At 37.8% G+C, this 21818-nt stretch overlaps 1 protein-coding gene across 2 annotated transcripts in view; it reads left to right on the forward strand.

Moving 5' to 3' along the window:
• Window positions 1-18529, forward strand: part of CEP126 (centrosomal protein 126) — a 106353-nt gene extending 87824 nt beyond the window's left edge. For both annotated transcript variants that reach the window (XR_014815113.1, XR_014815125.1), the window contains one exon: window positions 17812-18529. The gene's annotated coding sequence lies outside the window, so the exon portion shown is untranslated. The remainder of the gene's footprint in view (window positions 1-17811) is intronic.
• The last annotated feature ends 3289 nt before the right edge of the window (window positions 18530-21818 follow it).

Below are 21818 nucleotides of genomic sequence, written 5' to 3' on the forward strand. Positions count from 1 at the left end.
GAGAATGTCTTTTTTTGTTGTTTTTTTTTTTTTTTTTGTCAATAAGTAATGTTTTAATCTGCCCAAAGAATTTTTTTAAATTTATTTATTTTTCCACTGTACAGCATGGGGACCAAGTTATACTTACATGTATACATTTTTTTCCCACCCTTTGTTCTGTTGCAATATAAGTATCTAGACATAGTTCTCAATGCTACTCAGCAGGATCTCCTTGTAAATCCATTCCAAATTGTATCTGATAACCCCAAGCTCCCAATAATTCCCACTCCCTCCCTCTGAGAATGTCTTAATATCTATATTTTTAAATAATGTAAGAAAGAGAAGTGTCTTTTAAGTTTTAAGAAAAAAGAATTCTTTCAAATTGAGAAGGTAAATTTAGAAGAAATCAAAGAAAGCATCCTTTTCCTCAGTGAATAAACTTATAAAACTCACTATGAAATATAATAATCTCTTAGGCAAAAGATATCAAAAAATCAAATGAAAAGTTTAGACACATTTGTGAGAGGCAGAGCTTCTAATAACCATAAGACAAATTTAGACAGGTTTATCTTTAAAATTGGCATCAGAGGAGTTCCCGCTGTGGCACAATTGGATCATTGGCTTCTCTGCCATGCCAGGAAACAGGTTTGATCCCTGGCCTTGTGCAGTGGACTAAAGGATCTGGTGTTGCCACAGCTACAGCATAGGTATTAACTGCAGCTCAGATCTGATTCCTGCAAGAGAACTCCATATGCCATGGGTGTGGACCAAAAAGAAAAAAAAAAAAAAAATGGCATCAGAGAGTACTTGCCTATAAGAGAGAGCATGGAAACACATGTAAATATTTGAACTAAGAATGAGTCTATAAAATTTTTACGTGAAATTTTTTTTAACACATATAGAAAGGGGGACAAATCATAGATATATATACTTTATAACTTGATGAAATTTTATGAAGTGGGCACATCTATGTAACCACCACCCAGATTAAAGACATGGAACATTACTAGTGCCCCAGAAGTATTACACAACACCCCTCAAAGATAATTGCTATTCTGACTTTTATCACTAGAGATCTAGTTAGTCCATTTTGGGAGTTTATATAAATACAATCATACTGGGGAATATATATGTTTAATAATAAAATTGGCATCAGAGAAGATTACCATGACCTCATTTTAAATCTATGTCAGTAAAATGCACCAACACCACTCAATACAAGAACTATAGAGGTAAATTTTCATTTCTAAGAAGAACAAAACCCCATTAGTTGGAGTCAGAATGGCAATTCCTACAAATGTTGATGCTTTTAGAGAAAACTGCATTGTATACATATGTAATAAATACATACACATATATTTTGATAGATTGTTACATGTACTAGATTTTCTCAATTTCATGTAATTTTATCCTTTTCAATTAAAAAATTATTTAAATGTAAAATTAAATATGATTTAGCTTTTATATCTCTATAAACCTTTTATTTAAAAAGTTGCAGGAGTTCCCATCTTGGCTCAGCAGTAATGAACCTGACTAGTATCCATGAGGACATGGGTTCGATCCCTGGCCTTACTCAGTGGATTAAGGCTCCATTGTTGCCATGAGCTATGGTTTAGGTGGCAGATGCAGCTCAAATATGACCCTTGGTGTGGGAACTTCCATACGTTGCAGGTATGGCCCTAAAAAGACCAAAAAAAAAAAAGTTTCAAAAATATGTATTTCTCTTCTTCTTTCTTTGACATTAAGAAATCTGGCTTTTACTATCCACAACTCATGCATTAATCTGTTTAACCTTGGTACACAATGGAAAGTAGTTTCAGAACTGTTATCCCATATACCAATGAGAAACAAATTTACTAACTAAAATACAGTATTTATACCATTCTGTTTGTCTTCAGCCTTACTGATTCACTCAATCAAAGTTGCTTATGTCAGCTCCTTTCTTCCCCCATCCCTTTCAGTGTGGTTTTGTTATTAATTTTAATTGTTAGATTTATTCTTCACAATCAGCAGTCCATGCTGAATTCTTCCAACATTCTGGCTGAAGCTTCTCATACAGTCCTTTTATGGTTTATAGTTCTGTGAGTGTTGACAAATGCATGGAGTTGTGCATCCACCATCACTCTACCATGAAGATTCATCAAGCCAAAAACTCTCTTGTGCAGCTATGAGCAACAACTGATCCATATTTTATTCTTATGGTTTTGCCTTTTTGAAAAAGGGAGTGCTAGAATTAAACCTGTAGTGCTGGATGAGAGTCAAAAGTATAAGCATGAATTAATGCTGTTTTAAAATATATACACAGATAGATGGGTACAAGAACCTAGATATGTATGTGCACATGGATCAGCACACATACACATATTTCCTTGCCCTGTCTACTGACAGGACTGACACTCAGATCTTGGTTTCTAAATACTATTTCTAATAAAAGGAACCAGGGTTTTGAGGAGAGTAATCGATTCTAGAACTGGCACAGGGAAAACACAAGACAGGCCTACAGTAAATAAAAATGGGAACTTTTTTATTTTTGGCTTTTTAGGGCCACACCCGCTGCATATGGAAGTTCCCAGGCTAGGGGTCAAATCAGACCTGGGGTCACATCACAGCCACAGCAGCGAGGGATCCGAGCTGTGTCTGTGACCTACACCATGCTGGATCCCCAACCCACTGATTGAGGCTAGGGATCAAACCCTCATCCTCCTGGATACTTGTCAAATTCGTTTCCACTGTGCAGCAACAGGAACTCCAAAATGGGAATGTTTCAAAAAGACGAAAGATCTAACTAAAAGTGCTTCCAATGGCCAAAGCTGGAGCAGTTTGAGCAGCCAGATAAATCATGATAATATTGTATTATAACCCAAAGAATAAAACAATTATCCATAAATCCATGCTGACATAAATGAATAAATAGGGCAGCAGAGATGAACAACTCTTCTTTACAAAAGAATTCCATTTAATAAACGTAGGTAGAAGAAACTAGGGAAACAAAAATCACATTAGAAAATCGTTACAGGAGTTCCCGTCGTGGTGCAGTGGTTAACGAATCCGACTAGGAACCATGAGGTTGCAGGTTCGATTGCTGACCTCGCTCAGTGGGTTAAGGATCCAGCATTGCCGTGAGCTGTGGTGTAGGTCACAGATGCGGCTCAGATCCCGAGTTGCTGTGGTTCTGGCGTAGGCCAGTGGCTACGGCTCTGATTAGACCCCTAGCCTGGGAACCTCCATATGCCACGGGAGCAGCCCTAGAAAAGGCAAAAAGACAGAAAAAAGAAAATCGTTACAAGATCCACAAATTAATGCTAAAATTAGATGGAAATTTTAAGGAAAAGCAGGATATCTGCATAACCTCAAAGTATCTCACCCAAAGTATTTATTAATTACAAAGGGAAAAAAGTAGTCTTATATTAATGAGACCCTGGCTTCTACCACCTGAACCAAATGATCAAGGTTAAAATTACTAGTAAAAGAACATGTCAATATCATATATAACACACTGAGAAGGGTACATCACTTCTGTAGCATTCGCTCCAAAAATCTATAAACTCAATAGGAGAAAAACAGCACACAAACTCAGACCAATTGAGGACATTCTGCAAAATGCCTGACCAGTACTTTCCAAAAGTGTCAAGGTCATGGAAGGAAAGAACTGTTACAGATTGAAAGAGACAAAAGGACAGAACAAAATGTAACATGATATCTTGGACTGGACCCTGAAACAGAATAAGGACATTAGTGAAAGAAGAAAAAAAAAGGTGAAATCCTAATAAAATTGGTAGTTTAGTTAATAGCATTGTATAAATGTTTTTTTCTAAATTTTAGTAATGCTGCTATGGGTTATATGGGTTGTTAACATTAGGGAAAGCTGAGCAATGGGTATATAGGGACTCTCTGTACTGTCATGATGATACTTCTATAAGTCTAAAATTATCTTAATATAAAAAGTTAAAACATTTTAAACTCTTAAAACACTTAAAGAATTTGTTGTACCATATGTCCCAATTTTTGCTCCAGAAAAAGATGTCACTATGATTACACAAAACATTAAAACATGTACTTAATAGCGTATTTAAAAATTGGAGTTCCCTGGTGGCCTATCATTTAAGGACTTAGTGTTGTCATTGATGTGGCTAGGGTTTGATCCCTGGCCTGGGAATTTCTGCATGCCATGACCAAAAAAAGAAAAATACATTATGCACTTATGTACATAAGTAAGAGTAATCTTCTTACTTACAGGCATGGATAACTTAGAATGATTGAAAGCCATATCCCAAGCCCAACGTCAGTGATGCTGAAAAAGAAAAATCTCACTCTTGTCAAAATAGGAGAAGAGGAGTTCCTGCTGTGGCACTGTGGGTTAAGAAACCTACTGCATTGGCTCAGGTCACTGTGGAGGCGCAGGTTCAATCCCCGGCCGGGAGCAGTAGGTTAAAGGATCCATCATTGCCACAGCTGCGTCTCAGATTCAGCCTATGGCCCAGAAACTTCAATATGCAGTAGGTGTAGCCATAAAATAAATTAAAAAAAAAAAGTATTAGAGCCTCAATGTGCTTAATAGCAAGGCTGTATTCTCTACAGCATCTGCAGGGGTGGTAAAGGTAAGAACTCTTTGGATAGGAAACACACAGACTTTTGGGAGCACACAGAGTACCCCCCTCAGCCTAGCCTGTATCATCCCACATTCACCAAGGTTCTTATGGCCACAAGCCCTCATTTGCTTATGGCATATGTGTTATCAAAATGACAAAAATAACCTTTTTACTCCCCATAGTGGGGAAAAAATCCATTAAGTACTGGTTATTTGAAAGAAAAAAGTCTACATGCAGAGAAAAAATGATTTTTATCTTGCAGTAAAGACCTTTATCTTATAAGATCTAACATTTGTTGAAAGCTTACAATATGTCAAATCCTATGCAAAGTTATTTATATGCAGAACCTCATCTAATCCTCCTAGCAACCCAATGAGGTGTCCATATTTTAAACGAGGGGAGTTCCCATTATGTCTCAGTGGGTTAAGAACCTGACTGGTATCCATGAGGATGCAGGTTTGATCCCTGGCCTTGCTCAATGGGTTAAGGATCCAGTGGTGTGACAAGCTGCAGTGTTGGTCGCAGATGTGGCTCCAATTCCCGCCTTGCCATTGCTATGGCTCTGGTGTAGGCTGGCAGCTGCAGCTCGGATTCGACCCCTAGCCTGGGAACTTCCATATGCCTCAGGTGAGGCCCTAAAAAGAAAAAAGGGTATATTTCAAATGAGGGAACTGAAGTAAGGTGAGGTGAGGCAAAGTGAAGTTGTGCCCAAGTTCACAAAACTAGGAAAAGATAAACAGGAGTGAAACCAAAGTCTATTTGACTTTAGAGCTCATTTAACTCTTAAAATATACAACCAGCTCTCTTTACAGAGCAGAATTTTCTAGATGATTATGAGTATGGGCATAGCTACAAGATTTTAAACAAGGTAAAAATATTTTTTTGTTTGTTTGTTTGTTTGTCTTTTTGCTGTTTCTTTGGGCCGCTCCTGCGGCATATGGAGGTTCCCAGGCTAGGGGTCTATTCGGAGCTGTAGCCACCGGCTTACGCCAGAGCCACAGCAACGTGGGATCCGAGCCGCGTCTGCAACCTACACCACAGCTCAAGGCAACGCCAGATCGTCAACCCACTGAGCAAAGGCAGGGATCGAACCCGAAACCTCATGGTTCCTAGTCGAATTCGTTAACCACTGCACCACAACGGGAACTCCTAAACAAGGTAAAAATATTTTTAATCTTTTTGCAAACATATCTAAAGCAAACATACAACAAAAACTTTTATAAACAAATATATGTACCACTTGGATGGAGAATTATTTAATTTGCCTCATGGGTACTTGGGGCACTTTGAAACTTGACACTAAATCCTTTAGCTTTTGTAGATTGCAGTGGAATGTACTAGGCACTCTGTCTTCTTAATACTAAGGGTGTCAGGGTTAACTGCTAGCCAAATGGCAAACAAAACCACTTTGCCTACTTGACTAGTGTAAGAAAAGGATGGAAGAACACAAATTATGTAGTCTCTGCTGTTTCCTTTTTATGTTTATACATACTTTTAAGAAAGAGATCATTTCTTAAGGGAAAAATAGTATAGAAGAAAAGTATCAGAAATGGAATAGTGAGCATTTCAGTTGTGGCTCAGTGGTAATGAACCCAAGTAGTATCCATGAGGACACGGGTCCAACCCCTGGCCTCGCTCAGTGGGTTAAGGATCCAGCATTGCCTTGAGCTGCAGTGTAGGTTGCATTGCCTTGAGCAGCAGTTCGGATCCCTCATTGCTGTGGCTATGCTGTAGGACAGCAGCTGCAGCTCCGATTTGACCCCTAGCCCTGGAACTTCCATATACCTAGGGTGTGGCCCTAAAAAAGATTTAAAAAAAAAGAAAGGAAGAAAGGAAGGAAGGAAGAAAAAGAAAGAAAGAAAAAGAAAGAAAGAAAGAAAGAAAGAAAGAAAGAAAGAAAGAAAGAAAGGAAAGAAAGAAAGAAAAAGAAAGAAAGAAAGAAATGGGATAGTAAATGATTTCAATTTAAAAAGTCAAGGAATATGTCGCTAAATGAAAAAGCAAATGTTACTAAATGAAACAGTATCAGCCAGATACACTACAACATCAGCTATGTATTTCTAAAGTGAATATCGTTCCCTTAGGAAATATTAGGGAAATATTAGGGAAACCTAAATTATCCTCCAAAATTCCTTTCCCTTTCGTTTTCTTATTTGGCAAAGCCTAACACTCCCTCACAATTAGCAAGTCAAAACACCCTGTTTTGGGGTGGAAATTGGATCCATGCTTTTAGTGGCATGTACAGAAGGAAAAGACAGAAGGATCAATGGAGAGGTTAAGAAATTATCTCATTACAGCATCTGTCTACAGCACTTTCATTTGCTCACTTATTAAATATGCATTTTAAGCACCGTCTATATCACAGACACTACTACAGATAGAGGAACAAAAATGAACATCACAACCTTTACTTTCCAGTAACTCAGGTTTTTAGGGAAAGAGACAAAAGTATAACTGTAAGAGCATTAAACTTGGTTCCAAAAGGAGTGGAATGGAGAAAGCACATACTTGCACCTAACTTTGCCTGGGAAAGTCAGGATATTGGGGCTTGAGTTGGGATTGACCAGGCAGAGAGATGCACAAACAATATTCCAGGAATAGAGAATTGTGTGTACAAGACAATTACATGTACAGCTAAAGTTTCAAGCTGGGGAGTAGCAGGAGATGCAGCTCGAAGGGCTGACTTAAGCCAAATGGAGGTGGCTAACTGCCTTGTATTATCACTGTTGTCTTCTTACTAAACTATAGAACATGTCTTATTCATCAGTATATCCCCAACCCAGTGTATACCAGGTAGTAGATCCTCACATAAGTCCAAGAATGTTTTTACATGTAATTTTATGTCTATCATAATCAGTTGTAAACTAGATCATTCTGTATTAAGCTGTAGTATCTGGTTTGGTTTGTTTTGTTTTTAACAGATGTGATATACTGTCCTCTAGTGGTTATAAAAATAGGCTTTCTATCACAATGAATGCCAGTAGATTTCACACTTTAAAATGCTGGTTATTTTCATGTGTTGGCTATTGTAAATAATGCTGCAGTGAACATGCAGGTGCAGATGTCTTTTTGAGAGAGTGATTTCATTTCCTTCTGATAAATATCCGAAGTAGAATTGCTGGATTATATGGTAGTTCTATTTTTTATTTTTTGAGGAATTCAAAATTTGCTTGGAAGTTAAATTTATTGTGGTAATCACTTTGCAATATATACATTATTTGGTACACCTAAAACTAATACTATGTTATATGTCAATTATACCTCAATTAAAAAAATAATAATGCTGGTTACAACCAATAAGATAGATTCACCCACTGATATCTTGCCACCCAGTCTGAAAAATCAATGGTCTCTGATATGACTTATTTTTAATATATTGTTTGATATATTTACATATATATCACAATATGTTACATAGACTATTGTTAATGATATAATTCATTCTGAAAGTAAATGTTATCCAACTTCTCAAATAGTAAGTTGGTTAAGTTTAATAATACAAATAACATAAATAAAATTCCTCATACATTAATACTAATGATTTAACTGACTAAATATACTATGTTTTCTAATTTATATACATTTTACACTCATTATCTCAATGTCTCTACAACAAACTTCTCTACTTTTACTCTTCAAATACTGAATTTCCTCAAGAATAACAAGATAAATATATGTAATAAAGTTTTTGTTACAAAAAATACAATAAAACACTCAACATGACAATAAGAAAACTTAAATTACGTATATTCATATGATGACCATTACATAACCATTAAGATCATGTTTGTAATGAATATTTTGTGAAAGAGAGAAATAGCAATGATTCATTGCTAAGTTAGAAAAAAAGGCTATGGAGCTACACCTGTAGTGTCTTAACTATGGGAGGAAAAGAATATCAAGAAAGAAAAACCAGGAAATCTGTGCAACAGAATATTACCAGTGGTGGTTTCTCAGTAGTTTATTTTTCAGACTATCTACCGTGTACGTGTATTACTTTTTTATCAGATAAGTAAAAAAGTTCAGCATAAATGAGAATGTCTTCTTTGATAAAAATGTACACATGAGAGGCTAAAGAATGCCCCTTAAAGTCTGCCTTTCCAGATTTCCTATGAAGCTGAATTACAGATTCTCTAACAGTTTTTTCATTTGGAGACAGAGTTAGCTTGTCACAACATCTTTCAGGGCTTTCCTTTAATATTCCTGAAAGGGGGAGTTCCTCTACCTTCAGAATCAGAAGATGAGTAACTAACCCTAAGCTGTCTTTATTTCCCCCTATATATTAATATCAATGAAAATAAACTTTCTAAGAAATTCCTTAGAAAAGTTATATCAGAATGACTTTTGTTCCGTGGTTGGCACTTCTGAAAAGAAAGTATAGGTATAATTAACTAATTTTTTATTTTTTTATTGTTTTGCAGTATAGTTGCTTTACAGCGTTGTCTTAGTTTCAGGTGTACAGCAAAGAATCATTTATGTATATACATATATCCATTCTTTTTCAGATTCTTTTCCTGTATAAGTTATTATGGAATGTTGAGTACAGTTCCCTGTGCTGTACAGTAGTTCCTTGTTAGTTATCTGTTTTATATATAGTAATGTATATATATTAATCCCAAACTCCTCATTTATCCTTCCCCTCCACATTTCCCCTTTGGTAACCGTAAGTTTGATTTTGAAATCTGTGAGTCTGTTCTGTTTTGTAAATAGGTTCATTTGTGTCCTTCTTTTAGGTTCCTCATATAAATAATAGCACATGGTGTTTGTGTCTCACTGTCTGACTAACTTAGCATGAAAATCTCTAGGTCCATCCATGTTGCTGCAAATGGCCTTATTTCATGTAGCTGAGTGGTATTCCATTGTATACATGTACGACTTCTTCTTGAGCCTTTCCTCTGCTGATGGATATTTAATCTGCTTCCATGTCTTGGCTATTGTAAATAGTGCTGCAATGAACATTGAGGTGCACATATCTTTTAGAATTAAGATTTTGCTCTGGATGTATGCCCAGGAATGGTATTGCTGGATCATATAGTAATTCTATATTTAGTTTTTTAAGGAACCTCCTTATTTTTTTCTGTAATGGTTGTACCAATTTAAATTCCCAACAATGGTGTAGAAAGTATTCCGTTTTCTGGGAGTGGTGCAGTGGTTAACAAATCCGACTAGGAACCATGAGGTTGCAGGTTCGATCCCTGGCCTCGCTCAGTGGGTTAAGGATCCAGTGTTGCCATGAGCTGTGGTGCAGGTCACAGACGTGGCTCGGATCCCCATGTTGCTGTGGCTCTGGCGTAGGCTGGTGGCTACAGCTCCGATTAGACCCTTAGCCTGGGAACCTCCATATGCCATGGGTGCGGCCCTAGAAAAAACAGGAGAAAGAAAGAAAGTATTCCCTTTCTCCGCACCCTCTCCAGCATTTATTGTTTGAAGACTTTTCGATGATGGCCATTCTGACTGGTGTGAGGTAACACCTCATTGTAGTTTTTGTTTTGGTTTGGTTTGGTTTTTTGTCTTTTGACGGCTGCACCTGATGCATATAGAGTTTCGCAGGCTAGGGGTGGAATCAGAGCTACAGCTGCTGGCCTACACCACAGCCACAGCAATGCAGGATCCAAGCCACGTCTGTGACCTACACCACACTCACAGAAACACCAGATCCCCAACCCACTGAGCAAGGCCAGGGATGGAACCCACATCCTCATGGATACTAGTCGGGTTCATTAACCACTGAACCATGACGGGAACTCCATCATTGTAGTTTTGATTTGCCTTTAATAATTTAGTGAGGTTGAGCATCTTTTCATGTGCTCTTTGGCCATCTATCTGTCTGTCTGTGGAGAAATGTCTTTTTAGATCTTCCATCCATTTTTTGATTGAACTTTTTTTATATACAGAGTTGCATGAGCTCTTTGTATATTTTGGAGATTAATCCCTTCTTGGTTGCTTCATTTGCAAATATTTCCTCCCATTCTGTGGGTGATCTTTTAGGAAAACAAAGTTTAGTAAAAGCACTATTAATATTACACTACAGAGTAATAAATAGGTAAGCAAAAATAGAATATTAAAGAGTTGCCTTAATGATTGTTATTGCTTATATCTCCTGAAACTTGGGTTATGACCCCCAAAAATTTATGAAAACACTTAAAATATTTTGTAAATCTCCTCCATTTTTAATATTTTTTATTACTCAATGAATTTTATTACATTTATAGTTGTACTATGATCATCACAACCAAATTTTATGCCATTTCCATCCCAAACCCTCAGTGCATCCCCCTACCCTCCAACCTGTCTCGTTTGGAAACCATAAGTTTTTCAAAGTCTGTGAGTCAGTATCTGTTCTCCAAAGAATTTCATCGTGTCTTTTTTAGATTCCACATGTAAGTGATATCATTTGATGCTGGTGTCTCATTGTCTGACTGACTTCACTTAGCATGATAATTTCTAGGTCCATCCATGTTGCTGCAAATTTCTTTCCTTTTAATTGCTGAGTAATATTCCACTGTGTATATGTACCACATCTTCTTGATCCACTCCTCCATCGGTGGACATTTAGCTAGTTTCCATGTCTTGGCTATTGTATATAGTGCTGCAATGAACATTGGAATACATATGTCTTTTCGAGTCATGGTTTTCTCTGGATAGATGCCCAAGAGTGGGATTGCTAGAACAATGGTAGTTCTATTTTTAGTTTTCTGAGGAATCTCCATACTATTTTCCACAGTGGTTGCACCAATTTACATTCCCACCAACAGTGTACTAGGTTTCCTTTTTCTCCACACCCTCTCCAGCACTTGTTGTTCGTAGACTTTTTGATGATGGCCATTCTGGCTGGTGTAAGGTGGTACCTCATCATGGTTTTGATTTGCATTTCTCTAGTAATTAATGATGCTGAACATCTTTTCATGTGGTTTGTTTTTTTTGTTTTGTTTTGTTTTTTTTTTTGGCTATCCATATGTCTTCTTCGGAGAATTGTCAGTCTAGATCTTCTGTTCATTTTGTGATGGGATTTTTTTTTTTTGGTATTGAGCTGCAGAGGTATTTATAAGTTTTGGAGATTAATCCCTTGTCAGTTGCTTCATGTGCGAATATTTTCTCCCATTCTGTGTGTTGTCTTTTCATTTTGTTTAGGATTTCCTTTGCTGTGCAGAAACTTTTAAGTTTAATTAAGTCCCGTTTATTTTTGTTTTTATCATAATTACTTTAGGAGATGGATCTGAGATGTTGCCGTGGTTTATGTCAGAGAGTGTTTGGCCTATGTTTTCCTCTAAGAATTTTATAGTATCTGGTCTTATATTTAGGTCTTTAACCCACTTTGAGTTTATTTTTGTGTATGGTGTCAGGAAGTGTTCTAATTTCATTCTTTTACATGTGGCTGTCCAGTCTTCCCAGCACCACTTATTGAACAAGCTGTCTTTTCTCCATTGTATACTCTTGCCTCCTTTGTCATGGGCATGGGTTTAATTCTGGGCTTTCTATCCTGTTCCTCTGATCTATTTCTGTCTTTGTGCCAATACCATATAGTTGTGATGACTCTAGCTTTGTAATAATAATATGAAATCAGGGAGCCTGATTCCTCCAGCTCCATTTTTCTTTCTCAGGATGGCTTTGGATATTCTGGGTCTTTTGTGCTTCCAAACAAACTTTTAAATATTTTGTTTGAGTTCTGTGAAAAATGTCCTTGGTAATTTGATAGGGATTGCATTGCATCCATAGATTGCCTAGGTAGTATAGTCATTTTGATATTGACTCTTCCAGTCCAAGAGCATGGTATATCTTTCCACATATTTGTGTCATCTTTGATTTCTTTCATCAGCATCTTATAGTTTTCAGAGTACAGTTCTTTTGTCTCTTTAGGTAGGTTTATTCCTAAGTATTTTATTCTTTCTGATGCAATGGTAAATGGAATTGTTTCCCTAATTTCTCTTTCTGATCTTTCATTGTAAGTATATGGAAATGCAGTCAATTTCTCTGTATTAATTTTGTATCCTGCGACTTTCCAAATTCATTGATGAGCTCTAACAGTTTTCTGGTAGAGTCTTTAGGATTCTCTAAATATAGTATCATGTCATCTGAAAATGTAGTTTTACTTCTTCCTTTCCATTTGGATTCCTTTTATTTCTTTTACTTCTCTGAATGCTGTGGCTAGAATTTCCAAAACTATGTTGAATAGTAGTGGCAAGAGTGGACATCCTTGTCTTGTTCCTGATCTCAGTGGGAATTCCTTCAGCTTTTCACCATTGAGAATGATGTTAGCTGTGGGTTTGTCATATATGGCCTTTATTACGTTGATGTAGTTTCCCTCTATGCCCACTTTCTGAAGGATTTTTATCAGAAATGGGTGTTGGATTTTGTCAAAGGCTTTTTCTGCATCTATTGAGAGCATCATATCGTTTTTATTCTTCAGCCGTTAATGTGACGTTTCATACTGATTGATTTTCGGATACTGAAGAATCCTTGCATCCCTGGGATAAATCCCACTTGATCATGATGTACAATCCTTTTAATGTGTTATTGGATTTGATTTGCTAGTATTTTGTTAGGATTTTTGCATCTATGTTCATCAGTGAAATTGGCCTGTAGTTTTCTTTTTTTGTGGTATCTTTGTCTGGTTTTGGTATCAGGGTGCTGGTGGCCTCATAGAATGAGTTTGGGAGTGTTCCTTCCTCTACAGTTTTTTGGAATAGTTTCAGAAGAATAGGTGTTAGTTTTTCTCTAAATGTTCGATAGAATTCTCTGTAAATCCATCTTGTCCTGGACTTTTGTTTGTTGGAAGTTTTTTAATCACAGTTTTAATTTCAGTACTTGTGATTGGTCCATTCATCTTTTCTATTTCATCTTGATTTAGTCTTGGAAGATTGTACTTTTCTAAGAATTTGTCCATTTCTTCTAGGTTTTCTGTTTTATTGGCATATAGTTGCATGTAGTAGTCTCTTATGATCCTTTGAATTTCTGTGATGTCCATTATAATGTCTCCTTTTTCATTTCCAATTTTACTGATTTGAGTCCTCTCTCTTTTTTTTTTTTTTTTTTTTTTTATAAGACTGGCTAACGATTTACCAATTTTGTTGATCTTTTCAAAGAACCAGCTTTTAGTTTCACTGATCTTTTCTATGGTTGTCTTCATTTCTATTTCATAGATTTCTGCTCTGATCTTTATGATTTCTTTCCTTTTACTAACTTCTACTAACTCTAGGTCTTGTCTATCCTTCTCTTTCTAGCTGCTTTAGATGTAAAGTTAGCTTGTTTATTTGAGCTTTTTCTTGTTTCCTGAGTTAGACTTGTATTGCTATAAACTTCCCTCTTAGAGATGCTTTTGCTGCATACCATAGGTTTTGGAGTGTCGTATTTTTGTTGTCATTTGCTTCTAGGTATTTTTTAATTTCCTCTTTGATTTCTTCAGTGATCCATTGGTCGTTTAGTAGTGTGTTGTTTAGTCTCCATGTGTTTGTGTTTTTTGCAGTTTTTCTCTTGTTGATTTCCAGTCATATAGCATTGTGGTTGCTTGATATGATTTCAATTTTCTTATAGTTACCAAGGCTTGATTTGTAGCCCAGGGAGTGATCAATCTTAGAGAATGTTCTGTGCACACTTGAGAAGAATGTTATTCTGCTGTTTTGGAATGGAATGTCCTATAAATATCTATTAAGTACATCTGGTCTAATGCTTCATTCAGGGCCTGTCTTTCCTTGTTGATTTCCTATCTGGATGATCTGTCCATTGCTGTAAGTGGGGTGTTAAAGTCCCCCACTATTATCTTGTTATTGTCAATTTCTCTTTTTAAGGTTGTTAGCAGTTGCCTTATGTATTGTGATGATCCTATGTTAGGTGCATATATATTTAAAATTGTTATATCTTCTTTTTGGATTGATTCTTTCATCATTATGTAATGTCCTCCCTTGTCTCTTAAAATATTCTTCATTTTAGTCTATTTTATCTGATAGGAATATTGCTACTCCAGCTTTCTTTTGATTCTCATTTACAAGGAATATTTTTTTCCATCTTCTCACTTTCAATTTGTATGTGTCCCTAGAAGTGAATTGGGTCTCTTGAAGATAGCATATATTGTTTTTATATCCATTCAGCCAGTCTATGTCTTTTGGTTGGGGCGTTTAATCCATTTACATTTAAGGTAATTATTGATATGTATGTTCTTATTGTCATTTTATTAACTGTTTTGGATTTGGTTTTGTTGCTCTTTTTTCTTCCCTTCTTTTCTTGTTCTCTCCTCCTGTGGTTTGATGACTATCTTTAGTGTTGTATTTGAGTTGATTTTTCTTATTTGTTTGTGTGTCAATTGTAGATTTTTGGTTTGCAGTTACCCTGAAGTTTTGATATAGGAGTCTGTATATATACAAGATTGTTTTAAGGTGTTGGTCTCTTAATTGCAAGTGCATCTCCAGTGTCCTGTATTTGTACCCTCCTCATGATTTCTGATTTAAGTGCTTGGATGATTTCCTATCTTTACTGTATATATGCCTTTACTGGTGAGCCTTGTCATTTGTAGTATTTTTGTTTCCAGTTATGGCCTTTTATTTTCTGCCTAGAGAAGTTCTTTTAGCATTTGTCATAAAGCTGGTTTAGTGTTGCTGAATTATCTTAGCTTTTGCTTATCTTTATAGCTTTTGATTTCTCCTTCAAATCTGAATGAGAGCCTTGATGGGTAAAGTAATCTTGGTTGGAGGTTTTTTCCTTTCATTATGGTAAGTATATTGTGCCACTCTCTTCTGGCCTGCAGAGTTTCTGCTAAAAAATCTGCTAATAACCTTATCAGGGTTCCCTTGTATGTTATCTGTTTCTTTTCCCTAGCTGCTTTCAATATTTTCTCTTTGTCTTTAATTTTCATCAGTTTGATTAATATGTGTCTCAGGGCATTCCTCCTTGGGTTTATTTTATATGGCACTTGTTGTGCTTCCTGGATTTGAGTAAGCAGTTCCTTTCCCATGTTATGTAAGTTTTCGGCTATTATCTCTTCAAATATTTTTTCTGTCCCTTTCTCTCTCTCTCCTTCTGGCACCCCTGTAATACAGATGTTGGTGCATTTAACGTTGTCCCAGAGTTCTCTGAGACTCTCTTTATTTTTTTTCCATCATTTTTCTCTTTTCCATTGTGCATCAATGATTTCCACTAGTCTGTCCTCCATCTTGCTTATTTGTTCTTCTGCCTCCTGTATTCTGCTGTTGATTGCTTCTAATGAATTTTTTATTTCAGTTATTGTAGTTTGCATCTCTGCTTGCTTACATTTTAAATATTGTATTTCTTTGCTCAGTGTTTCCTGTAAACTATCAATCTTTGCCTCCAGTTTATTTCCAATGTCTTGCATCATCTTTAGCATCATCAGTCTAAAGTCTTTTTCCTGAAGGCTGATAATCTCCAGATCACTTAGCTGTTTTTCTGGGGTTTTTTTCTTTCTCCCTTATCTGAGTTATAGTTCTCTTCCTTTTCATTTTTATAGGTTTTTGGTGTGGTGTCCTTTTTACAGACAATAGAGTTGTAGCCTCTCTTACTTCTGATGTCTGCCCCCCAGAGAAACACACGCTGATGAATATTCCCGAGAGCTTTGCCTCCAATGTCCTTCCCCCACAACAAGCTGCAGTCACCCCCTGTTTTCCCAGGAGATCCTCCAAGAACAGCAGTCAGGTCCAACTCAGATTCCTATGGAGCCTCTGCTTTGCCCTGGGACCCAGTGCACATGAAAGTCTGTGTGTGCCTTTCAAGAATGGGGTCTCTGTTTCCCCCAGTCCCATGGAGCTCCTGCACACACGCCCCACTGGCCTTCAGTTATTCAGATGCTCTGGGGGCTCTTTCTCCCAATGCCAGATCCCCAGGCATGGGGACTTGATGTGGGGCTCAGAACTCTTACTCCTGTAGGTGAGTCCCGGTGATACAGTTACTTTCCAGTCTGTGGGGCTTCCCACCCAGGAGGTATGAGGTTGCTTGTATCACGTAATCGCCCCTCCTACCTCTTGATGTGGCCTCCCCTTTGTCTTCTGGAGTAGGGTATCTTTTTGAAAGTTTCCAGTTCATTTGGTTGAAGGTTTTTCAGCATTTGGTTATAATTTTGTTGTTTTTATGAGAGAAGTTGAGCTCCAGTCCCTTAGGGAAGATTCTTATCTCTAGACGCTTCTATCCTTTACATTAAATGACATATATTCTTCAAAAGGCTTCTGATTTTTCTCTCTCTTGGCAAGTTGTTCTACATTCTGAAATCATTCCATCAAATGGTCTATTTTCCTTTACTTTCATCCTCTCTTATTTTTCTCAGTAACTACTGTAGAGTTATATCTCCATTTTTAATATTTTATTATCACATTTTATTGCTTATGAAGTACCTGTTGATTTTTAAGTTTTATTGAAGTATAGCTGATTTACAAGTTTATGATAATTCCTGCTGTACCACAAGTGGTTGAGTTATTCATATACACACATCCATTCTCTTTCCATAATGCCTTTCTTCTAGAGATTTTTATAATACCTAGATACTAAAAATAGAAGTTTAAGTAGTAAATTTTCAAAGAACTGTACTTTTCTATTTATTTTGGGTTTTGTTGGTTTTTTGGCCATGCCCACAGCATGAGGAAGTTCCTGGGTCAGGAATCAAACCTGCACCACATCAATAAACCAAGCCACAGCCATGACGATGCAGGATCTTTAATTTGCTGAGGCACCAGGGAACTCCTCAAAGAACTTTGAAATGAGAGAGAATTTTATACATCATCTATTTCTAACTTGTACTAGTGATAAAATCCAAGTACTTTTAAATCTTTCTAATGACAATCAAAATAAAACCATTATTGCCTTTTTTATTTCTACAGTTCAGCAAAGAAAGAAAAAATAGTTATCTATAGAAAGGGGAGAGCTTTATAAGTTACTGTGTTTATTAGAAATCAACTGAAAGCTATGTGATTTATTTATGTATGTTTTTCTTCATTCAGCACAACTCTGTTGAGTACCTCTAAAATCACCCCTTGGGGACTGGGGACTCCAATAGAGATTAAATACAGTCTTGCATCAATAAATGTGTAGCCATGAGATCTTTTTTTTTAATTCAATGAATTGTATTATATTTATAGTTGTACAACTATTGTCACAACCTAATTTTAGAACATTTCCATCCCAAGCCCCCATCTATTCTTCCCTCTCCCCCACCTTTCCCCTTTGGCAACCATAGGTTTTTCAAAGTCTGTGAGTCTGTTTTTGTTCTGCAAATAAGTTCATTTTTATCCTTTTTTTTTTTTTTCAGATTCCGCATATAAGCGCTACCATATGATGTTTGTCTCTCACTGAGGACCTTCATTTAGTGTGATAATCTCTAGGTCCATCTGAGATCTTAAAGGCTGGTAAACGAGCATTTAGAACAAAGTGTGATAAAGTTTTCAATAAGAGTAACAAAGGTTATGGTGCAAACACACAGGAGTATGTGACCTGGGCTGGGAAGGCAGGTGTCCTGGAGGATGTTGACTACTACACTAAGACATGAAGGGTGGCTTAGACAAGCAAAGATGGAGAAGAGAGAAGGGATAATTCCAGGCATCAGAAACAGCTCATATTAAACTACACCTGCTTTACCTGTGCTTCATAAATCTCCAAATCAGGACACTGAGAGAGCTTCAGGCAAAGAGACCGAATGTACACACAGTTTATCTACACTCCCTCCTAAACCCAATCTAAATGACAAGATTAAAAAAGAGAGAGAGAGAGAGAGAGTTCCTATTGTGGCTCAGCAGTAATGAACCCTAGTATCCATGAGGATGAGGGTTGGATCCCTGGCTCCTCTCAGTGGGTTAAGGATCTGGCATTGCTGTGAGCTGTGGTGTAGGCTGCAGACACAGCTTGGATCTGGCATTGCTGTGGCTGTGGTGTAGGCTGGCAGCTATAGCTCTGATTCGACCCCTAGCCTGGGGAAGTTCCATATGTTGCAGCTGTGGCCCTAAAAAGAAAAAAAAAAAAAAAAAAAAAAGAAGACAGACCAAAGGAAAAGACAGCTTAACCCTTTAAAGGTCATAAAGCAGATGGTCAAGTGGTAAGTAACTTGAATGTCCAAAGAAAGCTAAAACTATGCTATGCTGCAGTGGGAGGAGCCCGAAAGCAAGCCAGTCTGTCCTGCAGAACCACAGAAAGCTCAGGTTAACTGGGGTAAAGTTGAAGCTGACACAGGATTAGTTGAAAGTCTGTTTAAGAAGCAGTTATAGGAGTTCCCGTCGTGGCGTGGTGGTTGACAAATCCGACTAGGAATCATGAGGTTGCGGGTTCGATCCCTGTCCTTGCTCAGTGGGTTAACGATCCTGCGTTGCCGTGGGCTGTGGTGTAGGTTGCAGACGCGGCTCGGATCCCGCGTTGCTGTGGCTCTGGCGTAGGCCAGTGGCTACAGCTCCGATTGGACCCCTAGCCTGGGAACCTCCATATTGCCGTGGGAGCGGCCCAAGAAATAGCAAAAAAGACAAAAAAAAAAAAAAAAAAAGAAGAAGAAGCAGTTATATCCCAAATTAAATTCCTCACACCAAACAGCTATGCAACTCCTTTCTTTTATCAAAGCAGGAAAATTTAACAAACTAAAAATAAAAGAGAACTGCTTTGCTGTGCTAAAGGACATTTAATAATTGCTGTGATACCCTGCTGAGACTCCCCCTTCAGGCCTAAGTAGCATTTGGCCAGGTGGTGGGAATGTGGGCAGCTTGCAGCTCTCAAATGAGTCTCTAGCCATTGGCTTCAGGCCATGAGACTCCTCACACAGGGTCCCACCTGATCCCTAAGGGCAGCCCTTAGCCAGTAACTGGTAAATGTTGGGTATAAAGGCCAAGCGCCTTTGCCTCAAGGCAGGACAATTCTGAAAGGCATGACAATACACAAACAAGAAACAGAAAATAATACTTTTTGAGAAAAAGAAACTGTTTACATCAATGACAAAAATTTAAAGTACGAATAAAGAACCTTTAAAAAGACATGCAAGCTTTTTTCTGAAAGGAAATATATATAATATTTAAACACATTAAAATAAATAAATAAATAAATAAAAGTATATACCATGTCATTGGATTTGAAAATGCACTCTCATACAGATGTCAGTTCTTCCTATTGATCTTAAATATTCAATGCAATTCCAGTCAAAATACTAAAAATCTGTGTGTGGAACTTGCAAGCCAATCTGAAAATTTATACAAATGAAGAGGAGAACAAGAATAGCCCAAATACACCTGTATAAAGAGAACACATGGAAGTACTTGCTTTATCAAATAACAGGACTTAGTGGAAATTATAATTAAGATAATGTGATATTAGCACAGGGATACATATAAAAATCAGTGGACGAGAATAGAGAACCCCAAAATAAACCCATGCAAACAAAGAAATCTGATTTATGACAAAGCAGGCATTACAGATCAGTGGGAGAAGGGCAGAAGTAACAGTCATGGGTGTTTGCTGCTGAGATTTCCCCTTGTAAACCAAAAGTACAAAAAGTGTCCACCATCATTCCATTATACAAAGGGTTAACACTGCAACAGTGTACCCTGAGGGGAATTCAGGATGGGAAAAACAAGATGAAAATTCTGTGCTTTGGATATGTGGGATGAGGGGCACGTAGGTTGTTAAGATGCATATATCTAAGGGAGGATTTCAATGGCCCCAGATTCGTGCATCTTCCCATAGTAGAAAAGCACTAAAATTATTAACTTGAAATATCTGTTATTTGTGATGTATGCTTGGCTACATATATCTCCCAGCCCCTGCCCCCAAAAAATCATATGTACTGACTAGCTCTTCTTCTACTTCTTCAGAGCAGTCCCCTCAGAACTCCTGAGAGGATGTTTCCTGGGCTATAGTCCTCAGTAAGACCTTGGTTGTTTTTCTTTGACACCTTTGAAAATAACTTACATCAAGGAGGATGTTGTCTGACAGCCCCCACCTGTTGTACCTTCAGCATCCACCATAGTGTTCAAACAAATGCTTTGCTCTCCCAGGCGGCTCCCTGGGACTGAATAGTGAGTGGACTAAAAGAGGACCATTCTGGCCCAATGAGGACTCCTCTTGTGGGCAGTCTTTGCTCACAGGTGACTTATTAGCTTGGGCAAGACTTCCTCGAAACTGCTTCTTCCTTCCCTCCTTCTTTTTCAGACATTACACCCACATCATAATATCAAAACTTTCCTAGCCAACCCCTGGTCCTGTTCGACTTTATCTTCACAGATGTGTCCTACCAATAAATCCTGTACATCTCTAATTCCATCTGCTCCTCAGAGGACTGAACTGAATACTTGGTACCAGGAAATGGTCTAAGAAAACAGCCTGTAGGGCAGAGACTGGATCCCTCACTGGCTGGCAAGGAAAACCCCAACCTGATAGAAACATTGGCCACAGATTGTCCTTGGCACAAGATGGTGGCTCAGCTGCTGAATAGTTCACAGATAATAGCCTGGGGAAACATACCTAGCAGAGAAAAGCAGGCTTACCAATGCAGTAACTCAGGCTTTTAAAAGACAAAGGAGGGACAATGCCCACAAGGACAGCAGCTAGATTTTACTAAGTGAATGGAAGCCCTTCAGAAGGATAAAGAGAAACTGAGGGCAGTTAGCAAACAGTTTAAGGCTGAATGTGACAGCTAACATATGCTTTATGCTTGTGGTAGTTCGTCTTACAAAGAGACCCTTTTTTCTGCAGTAGAAGAGAGAACATAGCTAAGGAGCAATCACAGGACTTAATATATAGAGGGAGAAGCTTCAGAGACAAATTCTGTGTTACACTAAGGTCAGAGCGCTGAAACATGGAATGGGGACATCTGGGTGGATGTCCCCCCATATTGAGGCTCAACAAACCTCCAGCTCTGTGCCACTCTCCTACCATCATCCCCAGACTACAGAGGGGAACCACCACTGAAGTTCTTAATCATGCTGGTACCTATCTCACCATACAGATTCTTCTTGCAGATCCTTTAGGCCCAGCAACTCCCTAGCAGTATTGTGCAGGGATTTAATAATAGTTATCTGCCTGTCAGCCAGGAGAGGAAATGGGGGCAACTCTGAAGGGTACTCAATGTTTTGTGATGGTGAAGCCAGGTTAGGGTCTTATAAGGGGTGTTAACTCTTACAGAAAGGGGTGTTATCGCTAAGAATTTCAGCATCAGTTCTCCTCTGTAGTCCAGGCCCAAATGTAGGAAAGGAGGTCACAGAGCCAGGCTCATTAATAGTGGTAGACGTGATTGGCTGTCAAAGTAAGAGAAACCAGGGGGCAGCACTTACCTGCCAGAAGTCAGGG

Source organism: Sus scrofa, chromosome 9 (assembly GCF_054392235.1).
Source record: "Sus scrofa isolate SSC_HxYL_T2T_F1_AM1 chromosome 9, Sscrofa_HxYL_maternal_Yorkshire_Landrace_v2.0, whole genome shotgun sequence".
Lineage (NCBI taxonomy): Eukaryota > Metazoa > Chordata > Mammalia > Artiodactyla > Suidae > Sus > Sus scrofa.